Raw genomic sequence first — 25,275 nt, 5'->3', positions numbered from 1 at the left:
TTCTGTGTTTTGGGAGGCTTGAGTACCTGAATGAGGCCTACAGGAGAGCTGGGATGGGGGGGACTTTTTTTGTAAGGGCATGTAGCAACAGGATGAGAGGAAATGGTTTTAATCTGGAAGATGGTAGATTTAGAGTAGATAACCTTCAGTTAGTCATAACCAATTAATTTAGATCACCTTTTAAACAGCTTAAAGAAGGCAAGACCTTTCATCCTCTCCTTTGTCATGTTTACCATACTTCAAATTTACTTACAAGCCTGCAGTTAAATCCTTTTCAGTTTCATCTCCCTTCAAAAAGGAGAACCCAAATAAGACAAAACATTACGGATGATGCAACCTTAGCAGCAGCAAGCAAAGTGTGAAAGGAGTAGATCAATGTTCATTGTCCATACACAAGCTCAGGTAACTCAGCATGCAATTTGCTTTATTCATCAAGACAGTAAACTGTTGGTTCACATTCTGTTTGTGGTCCCTTTTAGCAGGACTATTTCTCAATCACTTGGTTGCCAGACTGTACTACTGCACAGAACTATTGCACCTTCTATGCAGAACTTGCTGAATTTTGTTCTAGTTCTCTACCTTATCAGAGTCTACTCTTTTTTCTGGTAGTAATACTCTAAATTCACTGAAAATACACTACAAAGTTAACCAGGATGTTGATGGACATTCTAAACAGCAATGCTGGGATACTCTGCTAGTTGCTGACATCAAACCTTAACTTAGTCTTCCAACCTGACATCTACCATTTTCCACTCACCTAAGAGCCCATATTATTTCCTGTTTTCCTCAGAGCCTTAAAGACAAGACTATTTTACTTCTTATTAAAGTTATTTGATAGGGGAAGAAGTTACTCTTGGGTGCTTTTCTGGTATGCCTATTCTGAAAAGCACCCTTTTAACATAAGACAGGTACAACCAGGCCCTTCTTCATTGAAGTTAATGGAAAGCTTGTAAGGAAATGGCTGTAGAATGGAAGCAATCATGTCATTGTGGCTAAACAAGCTGCTACTTCTCTGCCAAGCTGTGATGAGACCTGTATATAGCTTTTAGCCTGTTGCAGTTGCAAAGCAAAACACATTAGAACAAACCACTTGTTCAACCACAACTCCTAGATGGTGATTTTCTTACGTGCTGTTTCATAGTGGTTTAAGTTAATGGAATTTTCTTAGCAAATGGACTCTTCTAAGGTGTGTACTTTACCTGTTACCACAATTCTGCTGTTGAGGAGTAATTCAATAAGACAAGGTAATTAAATCACTTTTGACCTTGTGAATATACCATACATAGAGTTTGACCCCATTATTAAAAACTTTATTGAGAAGATTGACATTTTATAGTTATTGTTGATGCCTGGGTATGCTAAATCAGACTTAAAGAGGCCTGAAAATAGAGAATGTTGTCTTTAAACAATCCTGTTAGAGTTACCATTCCTCAACAGCAGAGCTGCAGCTTAGGTTACAGACACAATTAGTGCATGGAAGAATTAGTGGAATGGCAGAACTTGCTTACATATGTATTAATAAGAAAACCTTTAGTTACCTTTAGTCTTCTTATTTGCCACAAATCTAAGTATACAGCTATGATAACATACATCTTCTGGAAAAAAATAACTTACTAATTTACATTTCAACCCATTTATTATTTGATTACTTTTTTCAATTTTAGTATATGAATCAGCATTTTCTTTATCCATTTTTGTAGTGAAGCGATGTTTACTGTCCTTGTAATGGGATGTATTTTTCATTCTATTTCAAAACTGAAGTATTCCAATACTTTTTCTCTAATAATAACATCTAACAATGTTGATAGCTTCTGAGATGTGATTAGGTTATTTTTAAGGAGAACAAACAATACATTTTTAATATGACCCACATTGGGTAGTGAAAACATGCTCTAGCTTTGTGCAGCTGCTGACTGTGAAAGCACTCATGCAGGAGTACTATAATTATGTCTTAAGAGTCTAACTTTTTAGATATTTAGGTAGTTCCTTTCAACCATTAATGAAATGTTGGGCTTGTTTACTAAAGATGGAGACCTGGAGGAGTATTATAACTCTAAGACATAATTGCTGGATAGAGTTGGCCAAAATAATTAAATTATACTTAACACAGCATGCTCGTCTTGCTTTTCAGATCAATTTAATCTAACCAGTCAGTCAGTAAAGTCCCACCAAATCATATAGGACCCCAAAAAAGGAAGGTAAGAATGTCTCACATGCACACTGTGTTTCTCTTCCTGAGCAAACTTCTCATCTTTCACTGAAACAATTACTTCCTGCTAGTTTAAAATTATATTTTTTGTTGGCTTTTGCATAAGTATTTCTTTTTATTTCTTCTTCTTCTTTTTTTTTTTTTCTAAAGAAAGAGCTATTACTCTATTTTTAAACAGTCTTAAAATGCTCTTGAATTAACTTCTTTCTCTCTTTGTATGTATGATATTGATAGTTTGATGCTTCTGAAGTTTTGCCAGTAGGGTTCACAAAGTTCAATTTAAAATGATCCTTATGTGAAGGGTGGTTTCAGGCAAGCTGGAATGAACATCATAACACAAATATTTTGAGTCTGTAACATTAATTTGTGCATATCTTGAACAGGTTTCTACGTGCAATCTATAGGAATTGTTGCTGAGCCAAAACGATCTGAAGAACTGAGTCCATTAGTTATTTTGCATCACTTGAGCAAAACTAGAAAAATCAGTCAGCACATCCATTTGTTATTATATTAGAAAAATATCACTGTCTGCTCATCTCACTGGCTATACTATGCCATCTGTGCCTGTAAAAGTAATAATAAGCAATGAATTGCATATGCCATCTGTAGTCAGATCTTTAATAACAATTAGGTAATAATAATCCCCAAGAAAGCACTTGTTAACTGTGAATTGATTAAATGTAATTATTTTTGTAATAAACTCTAATCAATTCTTTACAATGGTGATAATGTTTTTCCCCCCTCTTTCTTCCCATACTAAATGCCCCAGCATGTTTGAGCAGCTGTGCAGGAAAATGACTGATTTTCCTGGGTTAATGACTGATTTTCTACCCAATCAAAATCCAAGACATGGACTGCCAGGTTTGTAATCAGTTTTTTACAACATTTTTGTTTTTGTTTTTCTCTATGGGGTAAAATGTAAATATAAAGGAACATTCAGCAAAATTAGGTACTTCTGAGTAACTCCTTATGAGTTTAAGGATGCAAAAAGATTAACTGTTCAAGGAAAAAGTACGTTACAGTGCGCTGTAGTATCAGTGTATTGTTCTATAGCAAACATGTTTCCTCACAAAGATGATAAGGAACCTACACCTGCTGGTGGTCTATTGATTTGTTTGTAAATTCAGTCCTAAGGCTTGGCTTTGCGAAGACTCGGGCCCTAGGTCAGGTGAAGCAATTGATGTCATTAATTCTTGTACATGCTTAATTTAAAATATAAACTTAAATGTTATTGTATTTTGACTATTTACATTCACATTTAACTTTTCACCAATGAGTAGAGTCTTGTACTCCAGCAGTATATTCATGTGCTTAAAGTGAAGCTTGATCAGCAATGACTGTAAGATGAGGAGCTGATTTGAATGTATGATCCAAATGAGGAAAGATCTGAATGTAATCTATAGAATATATATTCTGACAAAAATGTCTTGAGAGTTGTTCAAACATGTCTTCCCAAGAACAAGTACTGTATTTATACAATATTCTGTGGCAGTATAAGAGGGAGAAAATAACATTGGTTTAGTTACTATGACAATTTGAATCTTTTGTAATTAAATCACACACGTGGCTGTAAAAAAAAAAAAAAAAAAAAAAAAAATCTCTTGGATTGTTTTTTCATTATAATTTTTAAAGATGCATTACAGAAATCCATCTTGCAGTATTCACCAAACATGCATTAGATGGAAGAGATCTTGATTCCCTTCAAGAAGTTCAACAACGTAGTCTAAATATAACAAGTTATACTGCAGATGCATGCGATACTACAAAATTAGAGGAGAAATTAGGTAACACTGTCAGACCCCATGAATTCATTTCCATCCAGTTTATGTGCTGTTTAACCTTGTCTTTCTCCACCAAATAAGTCCTCTTTGTTCCAGGCTTTTATTTTGGTCTCGAGGCCTGGGATTCCTAAAGGCCAGTTTCAGTAGTAACCCAGTGATGCAAAGATGGTATTCAATACCATGTCCTTTGCACTAGGTCCCTTGCCTCACTTATCAATTAGTCCACACTTTTCCTGTTCTGACTTTTGTTGTCTGAGTACAGAATTCCTTACTACCCTTTATGTCCCTTGCAGGATCCAACTCCAGGTTAGCCTTAGCTGTCTCAACCCAATTCCTGCAAGATTTGAAAGCAACTCTATAACCTTCTTGGTTACCTATTCCTGGTGTTAGACATAAATTGGAAATGTACAAGAACTGAGTTCAGTTAGAAGATACTTGCCTATCCAGGCGGCCTTTGTAATACTTTTGCAGAATTTCCTACCTGTTGGGATTGACCTTCTTTAAACCTGGAGGAGGCGATTCTTGAGTATCAGTCAGCTCTTCTGGACTCCTCTCCACACATGCATTTTGTAGTGGAAATTTTTTCAAGCATATTTCTAAAAATATTGATGTTTGCCCTCCTGAAGTCGAGGGCTGTGTTTTTGTTTTTGTTTTTTTTTTTTTACCCTGTTCTCTCCTCTTGGCATCCTGAGTGCCAACATCCCATGGCCAATGCAGCAGAGGCTGCATTCAGCTTTCATGCCCCAGAACAGTCCTTCCTTGTTTGTAGTTTCTGACAAAACATTTCTTCCTATTATTTCTATTTTAAAACTCTTCCTACCAAGCTGACCAGCCTATTGGCAAAGTTATCTTTTCCTCATTTGATCAAATGGATCCTGTAGAGTAGCATTAAAGGTTTTAAGAGGGTGCTATGGTCAAAATACAAAACTCTGCTAACACCACCAATAGTGCAGTTATTAACCTACAGGATCCATTGTGTCTGCCACAGAGCCTTCTCCTTCATCAAAAGTATCAAGGAGGACACCATCTTGACCCTCATGCCCTTTATCTTTTCCCCTTTACAATGCTCAATTTCCATATCACCTCTGGTAGTATCATTTTTGCCCACACACAAGAGCAATAGGGAATGTTAGACATAAGGCCAAACAAGCCTGGGCACCCTCTGTGCAAGATCTGAAATATGAGTCCTCAGCAAGAAACCTCTCAAGATGACACATCATAACAGCAGATAGGGATCATTACCCCTCACATTAGAGTCTTCTACTCACTATCACTCATCACTCCATTGTAATGGTCACAAATGGCTCAGGTTCTACCACCAGAGGTATTCCATTTGACATCATTCTCTGCTCATCACCGGTTACAAGAGCAGTGAAGCTATTCTGTAAATGTAAACCATGAGGAGAGGTAGAAGTCTTCCTCCAAGAATGAGAAGTCACCATGTTGCAGCCTTCATTGTGGCAGGGAATTTCACTTTCCAACTTGACCTACCCTTACACTGCAGATGAAAGTTCAGTCTCCTGAAGCTGTAGGGTTTCAGGAAGATAAATTTGGTTTTTCATTCTCATTTCTCATTCTCTCTGATGCTACAATATCTGTTCAACTCCACTTGTAGGTTCTTTTACTTCGTGGCACAGCTCCTTGATGACTGTATACCTCCTATGGGTTGGAAGACCATGTGCCTACGCAACCAGAAAGATGATGAAAGGACTGGTGCATCAGACAAGGAGAGATGGAGAGTGGAAGTGTTCAGCCTGGAGAAGAGAGAGTTCAGGGGGATCTTATGGATGTGTTTAGATAGCTAACAGAGGCAATAAAGATGAGGAAACCAGACAGTTCTCCATGTGAGGACCAGAGGCCACGAGCACACACTAGAACACAGAGGCTCTCTCTGAACACCCCTGTATTGTGTAGGTGATGGAGTTCTGGCACATGCTGGCTGGAGGCTGGGGGGCTCCCTTCTTGAAGATACTCAAAATCTGAGTGAATCCTGGCCTAGGCATCCTGCTTTGGACAGGGTGATTGGACAAGGTGACCTCCAGGAGTATCCTCCAGCCTAGGCAATTTTTTAATTGTGTGATACGAATATTTTAAGAAGGAATTTTATATCTGTGGAGACAAGAAATCTCAAAAGAATTTGTTGACAATGGTTTTTATAGTTTTTTTGCAATATAAAATCTGCATGCCTCTATCAGTAAAATTTTATTTTGTAATTCAGGAAAAATTAACGCTAAATATGTAAATAACTTGTATACATTACTTGCCTGAAATTCAAATGCAGTGGAAATCAGTTTGGTTGGTTTTTTTTTCCTTTCATTAAGCAGCCACTTAATCCTAAAGTGATCCTAAATCTCGTTTATCTTTGTTCTTCCATGTTTAGTGCATTTTGGATTGACTTTCAGCTTCAGAAATGGATACAAGATTTGCTGGTAAAATTTGCTCAATGCACATCCAGAAATGAGGAGACCTGATTTTCTTTAGGCGCACCGCCCATCTGTTCTGCATTTTCCTGGTATGTCCCATGAGACTTTTACACTTAGAGCTTCCAGTATTAGTCTGCATATGCTAATTGTTTTCAAGCAAATACTTTGGGTGTACAGATGTCATATAAATGCTAATTCACTGATATAATTTCCAGTGCTTTTCAATTCAGTGGAAATATTACACTATACTTAATATTTTATTATTCATGTTTTATGTTTTCCTGGTTGTGGGAAATAAAAAGAAGACAGTAAAAGTACAGATCAAATGCATGTAAGCTTCTGTTTTTCTCAAAATGCTTATCTTTATTTTAAAATACATATGAAGATTATTGCTTGTGGCTTAAATTCAGTCTCAGTAGAGAACTACATAATAAGTTTGTTCCTGAGCTTTCACTAAAGTCTGTCCCAGCATTGTTATTCTAATATAGCACTCAAAAAAAGAAAACACTCAGAAGCAGTTATATTCTGAAACAAAGAAATCATCACAGGCCCATGTACCATGTTCTGTGCAGTTTTGCTTTCTCTAAATAATGCACATTATTGTGTTGTCAGATGGGAGTAGATATAAAAGTATTTGAAGAAGCCTTCCTTAAATGGGTGTAAGATAGGTGATGAAATGATTCCTCAGAATTGAAAGGAAGGAAAAAAAAAAAAAGTGGATTTTGAGGTTAATTTTTGTGGGCTATTTTTCTTTTTTTCTGCTCTGTTTTCTCAAAACTAGTTTGGGAAATCAAGTAGCAGTGGTGAAAAGCTTCTGTAAAACTGTGTAACTAAAATTACAGCACTGACATGCCTCAGGGCACAAACTCACAACTTTTCAGAGCACTGGTAAAACACTGAAGTCAAGGTGGCAGTCACAGTTAAAGCATCCAGCGACCCCTTCTGTCCCAGATTTCCCCCAGTGTTTACAACAGAGGCACTGGGTATAACATGAGGGCTGCTCCAAAAGCTATGCCTCCTATGTTATGATCTTGGCCCACAATGTCAGAGGTGGATGTTGGTAATATGGCAGTAGAGGTTGAACCTTCCCACCAATATCTCATTACACGTTGTTGCCATGTGACAGATGGCAGCAGAGGGGCACTCTGACAGAATGGTGTGTGACATGGAGGAGCTGATGATGCAAAGGTGTTTCATTGGAAATGAAACTTTTGGATCTATTGCAAAAATAGAGTGAGGGAAAAAAATTGTAGGAAGTGTGTGCCATAACTTAAACACCTGTTCTGGGAGTGTTTTCAAGGTAAGTAAAAATACAGGTGTTCTAACTCAAAAAGGGGAGAAAGCTGAGAAGTCCAAAGGTGTTTATGAAATTAAGAGCTAATGCTTGAGTGGAAGTTACGTTTTGCAATTTCTTGCAAATCTGAATGATACCAAATCTGTGCCACTCCTTTGTAAGAGGGAGTGGCTCCAGAGACAGAGCGCAGACAGTGGGGGCTCACATTGCAATTGGAGAACACTGGCATAAACGCTTGATTACTCCCAGCAGTTACTCAGTGTTTGAGGTCTCTCTGTGTAAGGAAAAATTAATTATGGAGTTAGATATTTCTTTTATTCAAACCTGTTTATAGGTAGAAAAAGTTCATCCAGACCAATATCCCCCAACACCATTGTATGGTCAGCAGTTTGCAGTTGCTTTGTCACAAGATGCAAGTCTTTCTCCACTTTTCCCATGAGGATCTTCAGAAGCATGTCCCCAGTGCTCACAATGATTGTGTCACCAGCATCCTGTCCCTCTTCTTGCTTTCTTCATGCTGCTATTTCTCTATTTGCACTCAACACGCTTCTGCTGTGCTTCACTTTCACATCCTACCAATCCTTCCTACTTCATAGCACTAGAGGGTATTTGCTGAACTGCATTATTTAGTCCCTGCACACTCTTATGTGGTAGCTTCTTTTGTTTCTGCTGTTATTAACCTAAGGGGAATGTAATTGCCCTTTCATTCCGATTGGTAGTATGAAATAGAAGTATAACCAAACAAAATGAATGCAGTGGTGGATTCGGTATAAACTCTAGGTAAAAGCTGATTATCACTGAAACAAATTATCTAGCTGCAGGAATAGAAGGGAAGTGTTGAATTTCAAATTGAACAGACTCAAAATGTTATTAAAATCTATTGGATTTGCAAATACCATGGAAATATGAGGCTGTAGCTATACCAGAAGAAAGGCATAGCATTATCTCAAGAGATACACTTCGTATGTTTTTTGACAAAATGTGAACGTGATTGAAAAGTCTGAGGAGAAAAATTTTGTAGCAAGGGATGTGTCAGCTGCTTCTGTTCAGTGAAAGGAGCATATAGTAATTTCTTGTTCATTTAGACCCGCTAGCCAGCTTCATCAAACAGAGTGCTTTCTTCCACTCAAGGTTTATGTGGCAGAAAATCAGAGCTCTATGCAGTCTATTGATCTCCACTTCCCCTACACCCTCCAAAAACATCCAGCTTGCAGATAAATACTTCTCTGTTTCTAGACAGGTTGTAAAGAGCTTTCACATCAGTATTATAGAAATGAGAAACAGTTCTCACAGTGTGACAGTTGTTAGAAAGGCCACACAGATCTGCAATCAGGGCATTAATTTCACTGAGTTTATGATTTAGACCTAATCGCCCACCTTCTACATTAGTATTTTGGTTTGAAGCAACAGTGCTGCTCTGAAGGATTATTTCCTCAGTTCCCTTCTTCCATTTTGATTTGCAAAGCAGTTTTGTTGCATGGGAGGAAGATTTCTTTCCAAAGATGTAAAGTTGTACTGAAAACAAGAAAGCAATGCAGCCCTCACTGGGCATGTTCTGTAGTGACAGGAAGAAAATCAAGCTACTGATGGAGAAGCTGGGAGTGTTTGGCTAAACACTCAGTGAGGAGTCTGGCTTCTCTGTAAGTAGTTGTCTGTTGCACAACTCTTCCACGTATTCATTCTTTGAACCCTACTGGATACCTTTGAGGACTGGCAAAGAGGATGTTGCTATCAAGTTTTACACTGTGGCTTCTTCCTTTTCATCATTTGTGTTTCAAATGTTCCAATTTTTGAAATTGTATGCTTGCTTATCCTCCAGATGTGATCAGATCTTATATGAAATTCAAACAAGATTGATTACAAGACTCATCAAGTTTGGGACATTTGGGCCAAGCTGCAAATAAAATCAATGCCAGTTGCTGCCTTTCATAATCTGGTTACTCCCTGACTGTGTGATGCTATTAACATGCTTCATCTTCAAGTAATCTTATTGGCCTTCGCATTTATGCTATGGCTGACAGGATTAGCTCTGAAAAGCACTTACATATTACCTGTACTATAAACATGTAGATTAGTAGATTAGTAGATGGAAAGGGCTTTGGGCTTGCATTTAGCTCAAGCTATTATTTTCTTTGAAATTTATATAGTGGATTCTGGTAGCCGAACATATTCTTTTCCACAGATAAAAAGCTTCTCACATGGGCAGATTTTCTGAAATTCCTGTTCTGCAGCAGAGGGGGACTTTTTATAAGGGCAGGTAGCAGTGGGATAAGGGGAAATGGTTTTAAACTGGAAGAGGGTAGATTTAGGCTAGATATGAGGAATAAGTTCTTTATTGTGAGGGTGGTGAGACACCGGAATAGTTTGTCCAGAGAGGCTGTGGATGCCCCCTCCCTGGAAATATTCAAGGCCATGTTGCATGAGGCTTTGAGCAACCTGGTCTAGCAGGGGGAGGTGTCCCGCCTATAGCAGGGAGTTGGAACTAGGTGATCTTAAAGGTCCCCTCCAATCTACACCATTCTATGATTCTAAGATTCAAAGGCCTTTTTGAAACCTGGCTGTGAGAAAAATACCTTCTCCCTTGAATTTTCAGCAACAAACTACTGGAACACCTTGTTCTGACATACCTTGTCCAGCATTACATCTTAGTGCACAGAAACAGGCAGGCTGCAGGCTGGCTTTCCCCCTCTGACTCTATTTGCCTACTGGAATGTGGAACCATTCCTCAGACTGAATTTAATCCATCTACAAAGTGAATTTTGCTCAAGGCCCCAGCTTTCCACAAAGCACACAATTTTCAGAAAAATACTGGTGCAGATAGATTTGACTACTTGCTAAACTTGGGGGATATAACACATTACATATGTGATATAGGATTTGTAATACATCATACATGATATTGTAAATGTGTACATGCAGTGTGCCACATCTCCCAAGTCTGTATTTAAGTAAATATTTATGTAGATCTCCAGTATACATATATGTGTATGAGTGTGTGCATGCTTGTATGTCTACATATATATGCAGACAAGCTAAAGAGAGGACTACATGTTTTGGACCTGTATTACCCCAGAACTCCTTTCCAGCTGGCCTTTCTCTGTAACATGATAAGTCACTTGATATCCTTGACATTGTCATAATCAGCATTCATCAGTCTAACTACAGAAGGGCTATGCTCTCACAGCAATAGTTCTGGTCACATCGTTACGGCAAAGGTTTATTAAAGAATCTATTTTATTGTTTTCCTTGTATTTACTAGCAGGGGCACATCCTTCAGCTTAAGACACTAGACAATATACAAAAGCTTGGTTCCTGGGAGAAGGTCTGCTTTCTAAAACAGGATATTTATTTTTCTGCAGTGCTAGGCATTCAACCTTTTGTACCTTCCCTGGCTTAGATTGCTGAGGTTATTTTGAGATCAGCGTTCATCTCCTATTTAAATCATATGGCTGCTGGTTCACATCCAGCCTGGGTCAGTGATTCTGCCATATACATGAAACAAGTTCTTGGCCTGAGCCAATTATTCCCGTTGAAGAGGTTGTCATGCTATGTGGAAACAATAGCAGTTCCTTTGGCAGCCTTCCTGCCAGCCTCGCAGGAGGCAGCACAGAAGAGATGTACAGAATGAATCCTGCAAGTCAGGGCTGAAGATACGCATTTTACAAAAGCATGAAGAAATAAATAAAAGTTTACCTTTCACTGTGAAAGTGAAAGAGCTAAGCTTTGTACTAATAATGATTTAATGCTTTTCTTTGCTTCCATATATATAATAAAATTAAATTTTATAAGTAGTAATGGTATCTTTGAAGCCATAACAAATCATTAAGGAAAATAAAAATCACCAGAAATTATAAGGGAGTACTTCAAAACCTCTAAAATTTGCAGTGACCTCTCTTTTAATGTTTTCTTCCTAATACTAAGAAATCTTTCTCCTATGCTGACCCTTTGGTTCCAATACACGTAGCAGCAAGCAGGCTCTGACTAACTTCTGTCAAGCAGGTGATAAAGCTGGCATATACCAGTGAGCTTTATTGCATGACTGTTTTTGACCTGGATGGATCTCTACTCTTGGGGTATAATTTAATCTTGACAGCTTGCCTAACTTGGGGTGCACAGTGCAGGAGGGCAGAAGCAATCTTTGTGGCATCAAGGGCTTCCTGCCTGCAGACAGCCATAGCCTCATCCCTGAGGGAGGCTTTGATGTATTTCAGGGAAAGTCGGGGAGCTAAGTGGAGCTGATAATCTGCCCTTTTGTTTAATGCTCCAGAAGTTACCTGAACACTTACTAACTCAAGAAACAGCATGGGATCTTAATAAATAAGTCATGGAATAAGCCTTGTCCCATTTATAAGTAATGGAAGTGGAATGAGCCTGATGGCGTGAATCCATTGGTAAAAAATAATGCTTTAAAAAGACTCTACCAGAGTCAATAGGCCACAGACATGAACTTTTATTCTTGTGTCTGTTTGTAAGAGTGGGTAGATCTCATAATATTAACTTACGTATTTGGAGCAATCTTATCTTTCTTTAGTAAATAAAGCAACATTGATTTAGTGAGGAAAATGAGAAAATTCAATATTAGTATTTGTGCAGTTGTGAGCTATCCTGCAGAATAATAAAGAAGGCATAAATCAGAAAGTGATATAAAAAACAAATTCATATCCGGACTTTTGCCAGTTCATTAGAAACCACAGAAATAATATGTCTTTTCATGTTTTGAAAAAGGACTTCAGGTTACTCACTAAAACTGCAATTTCAGACTTCAAGCAACATACAGAAGTCCCTTCTGAACGTGATTTATGAAAGAAGCAGCGGGATTTCCTGTTTTCATGAAAGAAAGATATTTCATTCACCCACCAACTTCTGAATCTGATTGCTCTGTGTGAAAAGCAGCTGATATTCTGGCACTCCCATAGGGCAGCAGAAATCTGCAGATGAAATCTAAAGACAACAAATATAAATAAGGAGCACTTTGGGAGTATGCTAACATTTGATTATCTAGCAGCTGAAATAAATAAACACAAAGAAATACAAATGTATAAATATCTGCATTTCTTCCATCTTGTAGCCTGAACTTTGTGGTAAAGTTAAAATTTCAGACAGGAAACTGGATAAATTTGAACATTACTCTTTGTATAAAAGGAATAGTGAACTTACTATGGGGGGAGGAGTCATTCTGGAAAAAAAGAATTGGATGCATTTTATAACATTTTATCTCATTTCTAGAAGTCTATTTGAAAAAAGAGTTTCCTTTCATATGTTAAATACTTTAATAGGAGGCTTCAGGAGAAAATAGAATACGTTTACTTACTTGTCACTTGGAAAAATAGTTTTATAGTAGCAGTTTGGATATCTATTCAAATTTACTATTGCAGAATTGTGAGTAGACATATCACTAGTGGGTTTCAAGATGTACTTTATTTTATATTTATGAAAGTAAAATAAAATAAAATAAAAAAAAGAACAATCCTCCCCTCATGCAACTCCTTTGTTGAAAATAAGTGTATGTGGTATGAAAGTATTCATTCTTTCAGTCATTCAGCTGAAAACCAGAGGTTTTTCCTAGGCATGCTCTGCTGGCTGCAGAATAGCAGGACTATTGTTCTGTTAAAGTACACGAAAGAGAAAATATCGCCATTCAATAAAGTTTTAAACAAGATATCTAATGACCAAGAACGTCAGATCACCATTAAATTTCTGGAAGTGAAAGCCATCTGTCCATTACCCTTTCACTGAATCCTGCTCATTGCTTCATTTTGAGGCGTTCTGTCAAGCTGCATCAGTCACTTCTTGTTATGCTGCTCCCAGAACACACAGGGACATGGTGCACACTGCCTGCAGTTGTGGCTGCCCCCGAACAACCTTTCAGCAGTTTTTCTGAATGGCCATCTTTACATCAACAATTATAGTTCATGCTAAATTGCAGGCCTGATCCCGCAAATCTTATGAATGTATTTCAATTTCAAGAGCTTTAATAAATTCCTTCCCTGTCATTTCCCGGGCAAACTCCCACTGACTTCCCAGGGGGCTTGCCTGACTGACAACTGATTAAATGCAGAGCAAAAGCCTCAGGGCTTAGACCACTACTTTCAGTGCAACTAATAAGAACTATTTACCTGTACAAAGGAGGAAAATGACATTAGGTCATGCTTCTGCAGGCATTTCTCACCAGACCTATAGCTTACAGCTTTGAGTAAGTGACATAACTAATCCATGTCTTAAAATAGATTCATGTTACTTTAGTTCATAGAATCATAGAAAGGCTTGGAAGGGATCTTAAAGTCCACCTAGTCCCAGCCCCCCACCAGCTCAGGCTGCCCAGGGCTCCATCCAACCTGGCCTTGAGAACCTCCAGGGATGGAGCCCCACAGCTTACATGGACAGATGTGCCAGCGCCTCACCACCCTCTGAATAAAAAATTACTTCTTAATATCTAACCTACATATCTCCTCTCTTAGTTTAAAACCATTTCCCCTTGTTCTGTCACTATCAGATCGTGTAAACAGTCTCTTGTTTATAAGCTCCCTTTAAGTACTGGAAGGCTACTACTGGAATGCTCCCTTGAGCATTCTCTTCTCCGACTTACAAATGGTACGGTTTTCACCTTAAAACTTATTTTAAGAAAATGTTAAGAAAGGTATATATAGTTCTGTCTTCTTCTCAGTAGAAAATCGGCTGTTGGGTGAAAAGTACTGAAATGTCTTGCAAATGTCAAGCTAAAAGGCAAACAAGCTCTGAAAAGCAATGCTCTATTAGAAAAGTCTAATTGTTATGCAATAAATGTTCTTGCAGTATTGTTTTGGTATTTCTGCAATATTTCTCTGATTTCAATAGAGAAGGACTTACTTATGTATAGTGTATTTCTTTACTTGTAATGGATTTTGAAGTGGGGAATGAATTCCGGCGAAATAAAACTTTTTAAAATGCATGTGTATTATTAAAATGAAGTTTAGTTTAACTGCAACCATAAGAACCATAAGTCATATACACCTCTCAGCTTCTTCATATGAAAGGAAAAGAAAACATGTATTCACTGGTTTGGCAAATTTTCCATTGGCCTACTGAAGTCATGGGTTTCTAAAATACATTTCCTGGAAAGAGATGCCCTATAGTGAACATAAAAAGTAGATATTCCAAATATTTATTGTTTGTCTGGATTTTGTCATTGTAGGGTAGATAGTAGCAAGAACAGAATAACATCATAATATAGGGGTAACTACTCTTAGCTTGAACTCCAAGCTGTTCTGTCAGCTTTTACACTTGGTAATGAAATGAATGAAAACTTTTCACTACCTGTTTGAATACCATTAACTAGCCTTGATCAGCCAAGAGCACGTTGGTATAATTAAGAAACTTTCAACATTTAGAAATTTTTCTGTACTGATTATTTTAGATTAGAAAGTACTAGAAATGTCAAATACCAGCTCCAAATGAGAAGCCAGGGTTGTCCTTACAGTAACAAAAAAAATGACAAGCTTGTATACCGTATCTGAAAATTTATCAGTACTGGAAACTATCTCCCATGCGACACGTTTACCAAGAAAATGGCAAAAGTTTAAGGATGATTAAAATGTGTTAGAAACTGTGGTTGGAAGACATTATTACATCAGTTATATGGAGAAAAAAAACCAAAAAAAACACCAAAAATAAAAATAAAAACAAAACAACCAGTTTATAGGAAAAAGCCTCGAATTCTAGGGCTGGAGGCACTGAAATGCATCCTTGTGTTGTTGTTTTTCTGTTTTCTTTGAAATATTTTGAGTCCTGGAATAAAAAATAATTATTTCTGTTATTTGTTATTGCCAAGTGTAAGGATCTTCTGGTTCAAACTCTAGAAATTAAAAATAATTTTGTACATTGGAAGTTAATGTGCATTTTGGTACATTTTAGATATACTTTTTTCATTCCTTTCCCTGTTTTTTTTTTTTTTTAATGCAGTAGCATTAATCTCTATTTTCAATATAAATCAAAGCATTATCACATTAAGTCCTCAAAGACAGATAACCTGGAGAAAGACTGGAAAAGAAATACTGAACCTTTAGAAGATTCATTCAGCTAAGCAATGAGAATTACCTGTAGTCATAAGCTGCAAGAATTTGTGAAGCTTCCAGAAAAAAAAAAAAGCTCTTAAGACTCTTCTTCTTAAGAATTTGACAATTTGCTGAAAATACCTTTTTATCTTTTTATTCATGAAGTGCACATAGGATACATCTTTATAATGGAGCATCACTCAGTAATGGGAATGTGAACCTCCTCTTCATATGTTCTAATTTCTAAGAGGCTCATGTACTTGACAAGAAATAACAGTCCTTTGGGGGAAAAAAAAAAGGGAGAAAGAAGTCCAAAGCTGGATTTTCAGATTGCAAATACCTATCAGGATAATTTACTCTGACCATCTGCATAAATCAGATTGGATGATCCATAATTATCTAAATCATAACTTTTGAACTTTTGGATATACTGCTCAAAAAAGAGGTCTATGGCCAATTTGAAAACAAGTGACGGAGAAACAACTCAGTCCATTGGAAAGTTGTGCTCATGATTGATTATCCACACCATTATAACCTGCACATAAAATCTCATTTAAATTTGCATAATTTCAGCTTCTAAACACAAATCTGAAGACATTACACATGGTCACAACATTACCTTTGATTTCCAATCTAAACACTTGAGATTGCAGCTGGTCAACCTATTCATTCTGAACAGATATCAGACATGCCTCTTTTAGCTGTTTATATGCAAGAAGTGATCCTGATTTTTATGGATTTATAGTAATTGTCTAACAAATGAAAATCCTGGCCATATTTGAGCTGGATGTTGTGCAAATGCTGGTCTCAGAGTGTTTTTCCTCCCTTCACCATTCGGTTGCTTGTCTTGTGTGTGACCGGTCACATCATTAGCTGTTTTAACAAATATGTGACATGCATAAATGCTGTAATTTCTGCCTCACTGAGCTTATGAATGAGTCTCTGACAGGCAAGTAAGTGTGGGGCATGACAAAGCAATAGACCAAACAAAACACCAGCACCATACAGGGCACAAGATTTTGGATTGTTTCTATAGGTAAATTAAAGCAAATATGCAGAACACAAGGCTGTTTCAGGATCTAAGTTACTGATAGACAAGGTTTTCAAAGACTGAAAATAGGTTTTTTGGGTTAGCCTAAAGAAGACACGCTGATCTGGGGAGTATGGGAGAAAGCAAGAGATAGTATGAAAGCTGACATCCTCAGTGTGGACTGCATGAGGGTGAGATTAAAAGAGTGTCCTTAAAAAATGCTACACGATACAGAGCAAAGAAAGCAGCATATACAGACTGCCCACAGACAATGCCTATATCTCACAGAGAAGCCCATGGAGGGAGTGTGAAGTGGCTACATTCCTAATTTAGGCATCCTCTATAATCCCATAATTACACGAGATGAATTCAAAACCTTGTGCCTTTCAATAATGCAGGACTAGCTGCAATCTCACCCCACAGGCAGAGAGGCACAAAAGTGTAAAGATCAGTGAAGACCTCGGGGCACAATGTCCCTCTCAGCTGTGCTCAGGAGCTGATCCCTCTCTTGATGTTTTGTCCCAAACCACAGGAAGCCCATACTGCCTTTTGAGGCTGAAACGTACTAAAGGTGTGGACTTTACTACTCCATCAGCATTGTCCTTATGTTACATGACCTCTCCTTGCACCAGCTGCCTGAGCTGGCTGATGTGCATGAGGTGCTTTGAAAGCCATGGGTATTCACACTTTGCTCTTTCTCCTCTCCTGATCACAGGACATTTGCATCCTTGACCCAGCAACCAGCCAGTACACAGTGTTCAGGTGGGGATGGTCTGAGTGTGGCTTTCATTTGTTTGCCTAGAAATCCTGCTTCCACACGTGGTTTTTGATCTCTGCTCTGATAAAAGCACCTTTCCAGGTGCATAAGAGTTGACTGCGTGAATATTCATAGGTGAGGAAAAATCAACAGCCTGGACATAACAGGATTGTACATACTTGTTTGCAAATAGATTTTCCTAAATATTAACTCAGTTCCTCTTCAGAAAATAAAATTACTGCTCTCATTTTTCCCCTATACTCTAATACAAACCTGTTTATCTCACATTCTCCCTTTGTATTTCCACTGATGTGTTGCCCATCACATCAGCACATTATGTCATGCTATACTGGCAGTATGGCATGCATAAAATTGTTCTCATGCTCATGTTTCATACAGGAAACTGGCATTAAATAGCCAGTCCATGGATGTTTCAAATGTCTGGGGCAGAACAAAGAGTTAACTCAGACCTCACACTACCCCTCTCAATGACATTTCCAGTGATTTCTTAGTGAATATGGAATCTTCATTGACAAAGACCTCAGATTTCTTCCTAGATTTATTCCGCCAAGGAAAAATAAACAAAGTATGTTTTTAGCCTGCTATCCTAACAAAGCTGAAGTTATCAACCTCTACAGAATTCTGATGAGCAGACTTTCTTCAGAGGCAGCAAGATAGTTACTGTACCAGGCAACAAAGGAACTAATGGGAAAGTAACAATAGTGCATTGTGCTTAGAAAATATTGGAAGATGTTGTATGTATTGCAAGGGGAGCAAGACGTCCCAAGATTTCCATTCAGGAGAGTTTACCCTTACCCAGAAATTCACTGCATCTTTCATTTTTTTTTCTCCAAAACACCAGATGTTAGCAAAGTTTGACAGTTATTGCTAAATCTTTTATGACATTTTACAAGTCATCTTCATGTCTAAATAAATGAAAACACTTTTAAATAGAGGATTTTTTTCCCAATATCCACAGCTTGCTCACATTAGAGAGGCAAATTAGAGCAAAAAGTCAAAATATGTTTCTCAGCTATTTTAGTGAGAGCAGGTTTGAAACCACATACATGCAAGGCAGTAGTGGTAAACTGTAATGTCAGTAGTGACATGCTCAGAACCATATAAAAGAAATGTTATTAAAGTCACAACATAACTGTATGTGTACAAAGCTGCAATATTGTATCAAACTATTTTAAAATCCATTTTCTTCATAAAAATGCTGGAAGAGAATTCACCATTGTAAATAAATGTGTTTTTTTTTTTTTTTTTAAATAATAAACCCATCAAAAGAACCAGAAAGTTTTCTCGACACAAATGTAGAACTTGAGAATGAATTTCTGTCAAGCAGCAGGAATTTGTAGACTGATATGTGGCAGCTTTCATTCACAGGACAATCCTCTTTTCACACAAACAGTTCCAGGAACTTCTCACAGGAGAGAAACAGCTATAGGCAGCACTTAATTCAAAAGAGTGAAACATTAAGATTTTGTGTGATCTTTCCTCATGCGCAAATTCTACAAGTAATAAAGAGTCATAAATAATTATAAAATAATGAAGAGATAAATACTATTTTAAGTTTCAGGCAAGTATTTTGGCATTTTATAAACGCAAAATCTAAAATATGTATCAAATTCACCCCCCCTTGGCTTTTATCTTCCTTGATCAGTGATTGATTTATTTTTACTGTGATGGGGGAAATAGTACATAGATTGTTTACACAAGCTAACATAAATTCAGCTACATTGGCTCCAGTGAACAGATGTTTTTAATCTGCAATGTTGATGAGAATGCTCATCAATAAGTGGATGGATTTATTCCTGAAAAGAGCATTCTGGCATTTGCTTTACTAAAAACAATTAAAGCAAGAAATCTAGTTATTTTTTTTAGATTCCATATGAAAGTCTAGTTCCTTATATGGTGAAAGACTATAGTGATATGTTTCTAATAAAGGAGCTAAATACATTAAGTACTTCCTTACTGTTGGTTTGATCGGGTTGTTGTGTTTTGCTTTGGTTTAGGTTTTTTTTGATGGTTGGATAAGTATGTCTTATTTTTTTTATCTTTTGTTTTACCTATTCCTTTCAAACTGTTGAGTAAAACAAAAATGAAACAAACAAAACCCCATAATCTGTGAAGTAATAACCCCATGTGAAACAAATACATAATGTGGGAGAAGGAAAAGATAAGTAAGACTTTTAAAAATAATTTTAGGAGAGGTTGTCTCAACATTTCTTCTCTATTTGACTGAAATAGTCTGCTTAGAGTGTTAGGGAAAATGCCTGACCTGTGAAATAAACCAAACATTCTTCAAAGATAGTGGGATCTTTATTAATGTAAATTAGCAAGCAGTGGAAACACTGCAATCTAATTATTCTTCAGTTTCATTTATGTGCGCAGACATTTGCTCCTGTAACAGGGAAGACTGTTTCTTTTGGCAGCAGCCACAATGTGGAAGCCGACAGTATTTGCTGGCTGATAATAGGACTAATGTGCTGGCGCCCTGACAGAGGGCACAGGAGGGCACGCTATTAGATAAGTGTTTCTGCTACATTACCCAGACAGCTTTGCCCTTCACAGAATGTCCCAGCCACTCTGAGGTTTGATACTGCACAGCTATAGAATGCTAATGCCAACCTAATTATGTATTTTGACTTCCTTTTTGGCAATGGTCGGTACTTAAACAAAATTTAGTGCCATCCTATATGTTCCTACAGCTGGATAATTAAAGGGCATTTCAGATTTCAGAACGGGAAACTCATGATATGAAGATCAGTAGCTATTTAAAGAGTTACTTGGTACTTACAGAGTCCTGAGAAATAGGTCTGTTTTCAGGCACAAAATATGTTCAGTAAAAAGAAGATGGCTGTTGTCTGCAGTTTAACCAGATCTCTTTCTCTCAGGTTAACGTGAGTGTTACATGGGCTTCCTTGTGTTTTCCCTTAGCAAAGAAAATTCTGTTCCTTTTCAGGTCAATTTGCAGGTGCACAGCTTTACTTTGAGCACGTGATAAACAGTACATGATAGTTTCAGGAAGCTGAGAGTCAAGACTGCATTTTCACAAAGTGATGCAGACCGGTAGTGAAGGAACAATGAGACACTTGCTCCTGTCCCAGAGGAATGTGATGTTCCCACTGATCAATTTAAGGTAGTCTCTGCAGTACAGGATATCTTAAAATGAGATAAATCTGCAAAGAGGGTGAAAGTATTAACTTGATTTATGGACTGGCTTCCTACCTTGTCCTCATGGGCACCCAGCTAGAAAGTTATTTTCGGCACCTACCTCTTGATGAAAATCAGCACAGAAATGTGCACTGGTCCCAGCTGGGAGCTTCCTGTGTGTGAGCAGCCTCCTCTGAGCACAGCGTGGACACTGGAAGCCAGCTCCATCTTCATGATTGACTTCACCATAAGCATGTGAATGAAAGCCTGGGTGGGAGTTTCATGACTGCTACACATGGAGGAGGAATAGAGGACACAGCCCTCTAGAACTGCCATTCTTCATGCCATGGTGAGGGCAAGGCATGCCAATATTGCACTGCTGGTGGCTCCCACTACAGTAGTGGCACCCACTACTGTGCCAAGGATGGAGCGAGCGACCCAGGAAATCTCTAAGATCTCAGAAGGCTCTCTTGCTCCTGGGGCACTGATGAGCCCTGGGGATGGCCTATCACACAAAGCAGATGATCCTTCCTCTTTCCCTTCCAGCTCACTCCTGACCTAAATGCCTGCAGCATTCCAGCCCCATCTGACACTGCAAGGGGCTGGGGCTCAGCAGTGCTGTGCTCAGTCTCCTTGCCACCATCCACAGGGAGGGAGGTGGCCAGAGTAGGCCAGGAGTGGGACAGGTTTCATGAAAAATGGTTTGCTAAATACAGGAGTTACTATGCTTCGCTTACCAGTGGTCCGTTATCTAATTAGTATATAAATAGACACATTTCTTGCCCCAATATGGGATCCACAGCATGCAGCAGTTCAAGTGACAAAGAATTCCTCACAGCAGCATTTGTATGTCCTGGATCTGAGTATGTGTATTCATAGTCATGTCCCTCATGGAGGCTTGGTAGCATCTGATCCTAATGTAGTCCTTTTTCATGCAAAACTATGTTAGATTTAATGGTGTCCTCAGCTGTTCAGTCCTGCAAAGAAGTGTCTAAAATAATTGTTCTTCTGCCTTCTTCATTCTTATATTATATGACTTCCAATCCACAGCTTATCAGAAACATTAAGTTACAACCTATCAAATAAAGTGCAGCTAAACAGAATTCTTTAATTCTGATATCGAAAGACTAATCAATACTATGCTTACTTGGCACTGATGGATGGAGGAAACAAATTATGTGTACAACTCTAGGAATGCGCTAATAAAGCATTTATAATTATGTAGTTGTTAACAGGAAACCAGGCTCACTCATTCCTTTTTCAAAGGGAAACGGGTGCTTAATCATATTGCTATGAGTAGAAATTACTAGGAAAGCATGTAAAAAACAGAAGGAAAGCCAACAGCAGATAAAACAATGCTATGTTTGAATATTGTTACATCAACTATCCATTTGTATCATGTTTAACAGCACAAAAAATACAAACACATCCATTATTTTATATATTCATTTAGTCACCTATGCACTGAGAACATTAAAAACAGAAGGACAGTTAAGGAAGAAACATTCCTACCTAATTTTTTAAGTTTTGCCTTGTGCTTTCCAAAAGGAAATACAAATTCTGGTGCACTTGTGGCCCAACTAGTGAAAGGGGTGCAGAGTGATGGGTGCCATGGTGTCTGCAGCACCCACAGGAGGGTCTCTGCTCTCCTTCCAGCAACACTCCATTTCTTCCCTGGTCCTCTGCCCCAGTGAGTCTGGCAGCACGCACAACCCCTTGGGCAAATGGAGAGTAGATACAGAACTGGAAATTATTTGACAGTTACAATAAATGTATCTGGCCTGACATTGTGAGTCATTACCTAAAACTTTGGTACTGGGCCTCTATTTCAAATGCCTCTCTTTTCCAAGCAAGACTATTTTTCCTGGCTAACCTTTTTAAAAAAGCACAGTGTTTAGAGATGCTTAGTCGCTGAATGCCAGGCTTGCTGCTGTATAAGGTTGTATATTGCAGCAGGAGCCAGAAGCACTCACTCTGCCCAGGCCCCTGCAGCAACCTCGGGGTGGGTTCTGGCCTCGTTCCTCAGCAGGAATGCATGAAGCTCATGGAAGTAAATCTCAGCACTCCTCAGCATACTGCTGCTCATCCTGTGGTGTTTGCCCCTGCAAAAGTGCTGGGAGGTTGAAAGATTAAAATGACCTGCAACATATTTCTGAGTGGACTGCCCAATACCAAAAATGCTACCATAATGCTGTTATTGGACCTTCACATATTCTGCTGTCCTGTACTGATGCTAACAGTGTTTGTGCTGAATGGCTTATAAGTGACAGAAGCTTGGAAGGCTTCTTCAAGATCTGATGAGGTGGGAAGCAACACTGCGAGCGGCGACTTTATATTTGTTTTGTGCTTACTGAAAATAATATATCAGAAACAACACAGTTTATCCGCCAAACCAATGAAAAGCAAGACACTTAACTCCTCATAACTCCTGGTAGTATTTGGTAATGAGGTCTGTTACTATATTTTTTACATACTTTAGGTTTCTGAGCTGCTTTTTCTTGTTCTCTTTGCTGCTCGACATTGTTGTTCTAATTGTATTTGCAGATAACAAGGTTAGATAAATATAAAGGCTATAATATGGCTTGAAAGTTACATGATAGTTTTCCTGACTTGATGGCCATAAACAGAACTGAGGAGGGCAATTAGGCATTTCTTAAAGTAGAATTCATACCTGTCAGCCAGCTGAAACTGGGATCAGTTTGTTCCTAGATTTAGTTTTTTAACTGGATACAGTTTGAGCAGATGCCTGCAAGAGCCATGACATAGTAGCTATTTAGAATGCTGTTAAAGGGCAAAAGTCCCTCTTTTAATAGATAAAATGGCTGTAAAAGACAGAAATACATATATTTGTCTGATTCTTTCATTTCAGTTAAATTGATATCTTGAACAAGACTTATAGGAAATATCAGCAATATGCATTTTCTCCTCTGCCACATGCTGAGCCACTAGAAGAATACTGGAGTTCAGCAATGGTTTCCTCCACTAGAACTGCCTTTGCACCTTCTCCTCTGCTGTACTAATAAAATTTCATCATTTCACCTACAGCAGCAGCAACAAATATCCATTGCCTTGTTCCAGTCTCCATACACTTCTTTGCCTTCAGCCTCCTCAATCTTTGCTCTCTCTCTCCGTTTGGACCTTGGTAACTTCTCATTGATAAGTTCAGCATAGACATTATCTCAGTGTTTCTCTCCTCTTTAGCTGAAGTCCAGATCCTTTTCTAAATCTCCTGATGTTCTGCATGTTCTGACATTCAGAGTTCTTGCTGTTTACAGCTCTTGCCTCAATTTTCTGCTTTTCATGTCCAAACAGGGTTCAGGCCACCCTGCCTTCTACCTGCTTTTTAGTTCTCCTTCATTCAAACATCTTGGTACTGTCCATAATTGCTTCATCAAAACCTTCTCTTTGACATTGGAGCCCCTGTGCTATCCCCTGTTTCTCATCTTCACCCATTGGAAATGTTCTTGTCTCCTTCCCACATTTTCTACGTACTTCATAGATCTCATACTATGAAGCATCATTCAAATGTACTCTGTTTGACACTGCTAATCGTTTAATTCATATTTCAACTCCATGGTAAAATATTCCCAACAGGGTTATCTCATTTACAAACATGATTAGATTAAAAAATTATTATTATTTTTTTTTTTATTTCACAGCTGCAAAACTTATCCCATGAGTAAAATACTCTAGCATATACCTATGTTTGTTGTTGCACTCTTAGAATAAATTCTGTCTGCATAGCTACTATAACCTTAATGTGCTAGCAGCAAAGTGTATTCACTGTACCTCAAATGGCAGGTGTGCTTCTTATAATCTACTTGAAATTGCCTCCTCTGCTGAAGATACAGGATTTAAACCCTTGTGTAAATAAAGTTTTGCACACTTTGTTTGACCCAGTCTTACCATATCAAAATTTGGACATAGTCAAGCACTGTTTCAGCTGGGAGGCAGAAACCATTAACTAAAAGCTAAAAGCTAAGAAGCACAGCTTCTTAAAAATATCTCCTACCTTCTCTTGAGTTTGCATGCATTCTTCCTCTGTTTCTCACTGAAGTCAAACAGCCTTAAACAGCCAATTCTAAGCTAATCTGTTCACCTTTCCACAGAAGGGACAAAATAAAAAACTCATACCAAGACTTTCTGGTAGATGAGTGCTACCAGGACTGTCCCATCATTACCAGCCAGCCCTCAACAACAAGGCTTCATTTCTGTGACACACAGAAGCAGGCTGCAGAGGGCTGGTGTGCCTACTTGCTTAGATGCAACTAGGAGTTAAGACACGACAAGAGCAAACACCCTGGATCAGAAATGTGGAAATGCCCTCAGATCTGGTAATACAGGTGTAGCTACAGTTACGGTTTTGCCTCAGCTGAGGTGCAGGGACTCTCAGCAACCCTAGGATTTCAGCTGTTATTTTCCACCTCTCCTTCCAACTCTCTGGCCAGTTCAGGGCATCCCAGCTATGCTGCTCTGTGGTGAAGCCAAGCTGGCCGGCTCCGTTCTCATCCCTGACCTCCCAGATGAAGACATAAGAAAATAAATGGGAAGCAGAGCAGGATACATGCTGAAGGTCACCCTGGGAATACTTG

At 38.3% G+C, this 25,275-nt stretch overlaps 1 long non-coding RNA gene across 1 annotated transcript in view; it reads right to left on the bottom strand.

The window, feature by feature from the left end:
* The window catches only part of LOC122178004, a 38,531-nt gene extending 17,196 nt beyond the window's left edge, over positions 1-21,335 (bottom strand). Inside the window, exons 1-2 of the long non-coding RNA XR_006178217.1 lie at positions 20,805-21,335; positions 20,328-20,709 (exon numbers count right to left, since the gene is read on the bottom strand). This is a non-coding gene — a long non-coding RNA (uncharacterized LOC122178004). The remainder of the gene's footprint in view (positions 1-20,327; positions 20,710-20,804) is intronic.
* Positions 21,336-25,275: the final 3,940 nt, after the last annotated feature.

This window comes from Lagopus leucura, unplaced genomic scaffold, assembly GCF_019238085.1.
Source record: "Lagopus leucura isolate 7727_CA_CO unplaced genomic scaffold, USGS_WTPT01 Super-Scaffold_100001, whole genome shotgun sequence".
NCBI classification, from domain to species: domain Eukaryota; kingdom Metazoa; phylum Chordata; class Aves; order Galliformes; family Phasianidae; genus Lagopus; species Lagopus leucura.
The sequence above is the reverse complement of the archived record's forward strand: the minus strand, read 5'-3'. Positions and strand labels throughout refer to the sequence as shown.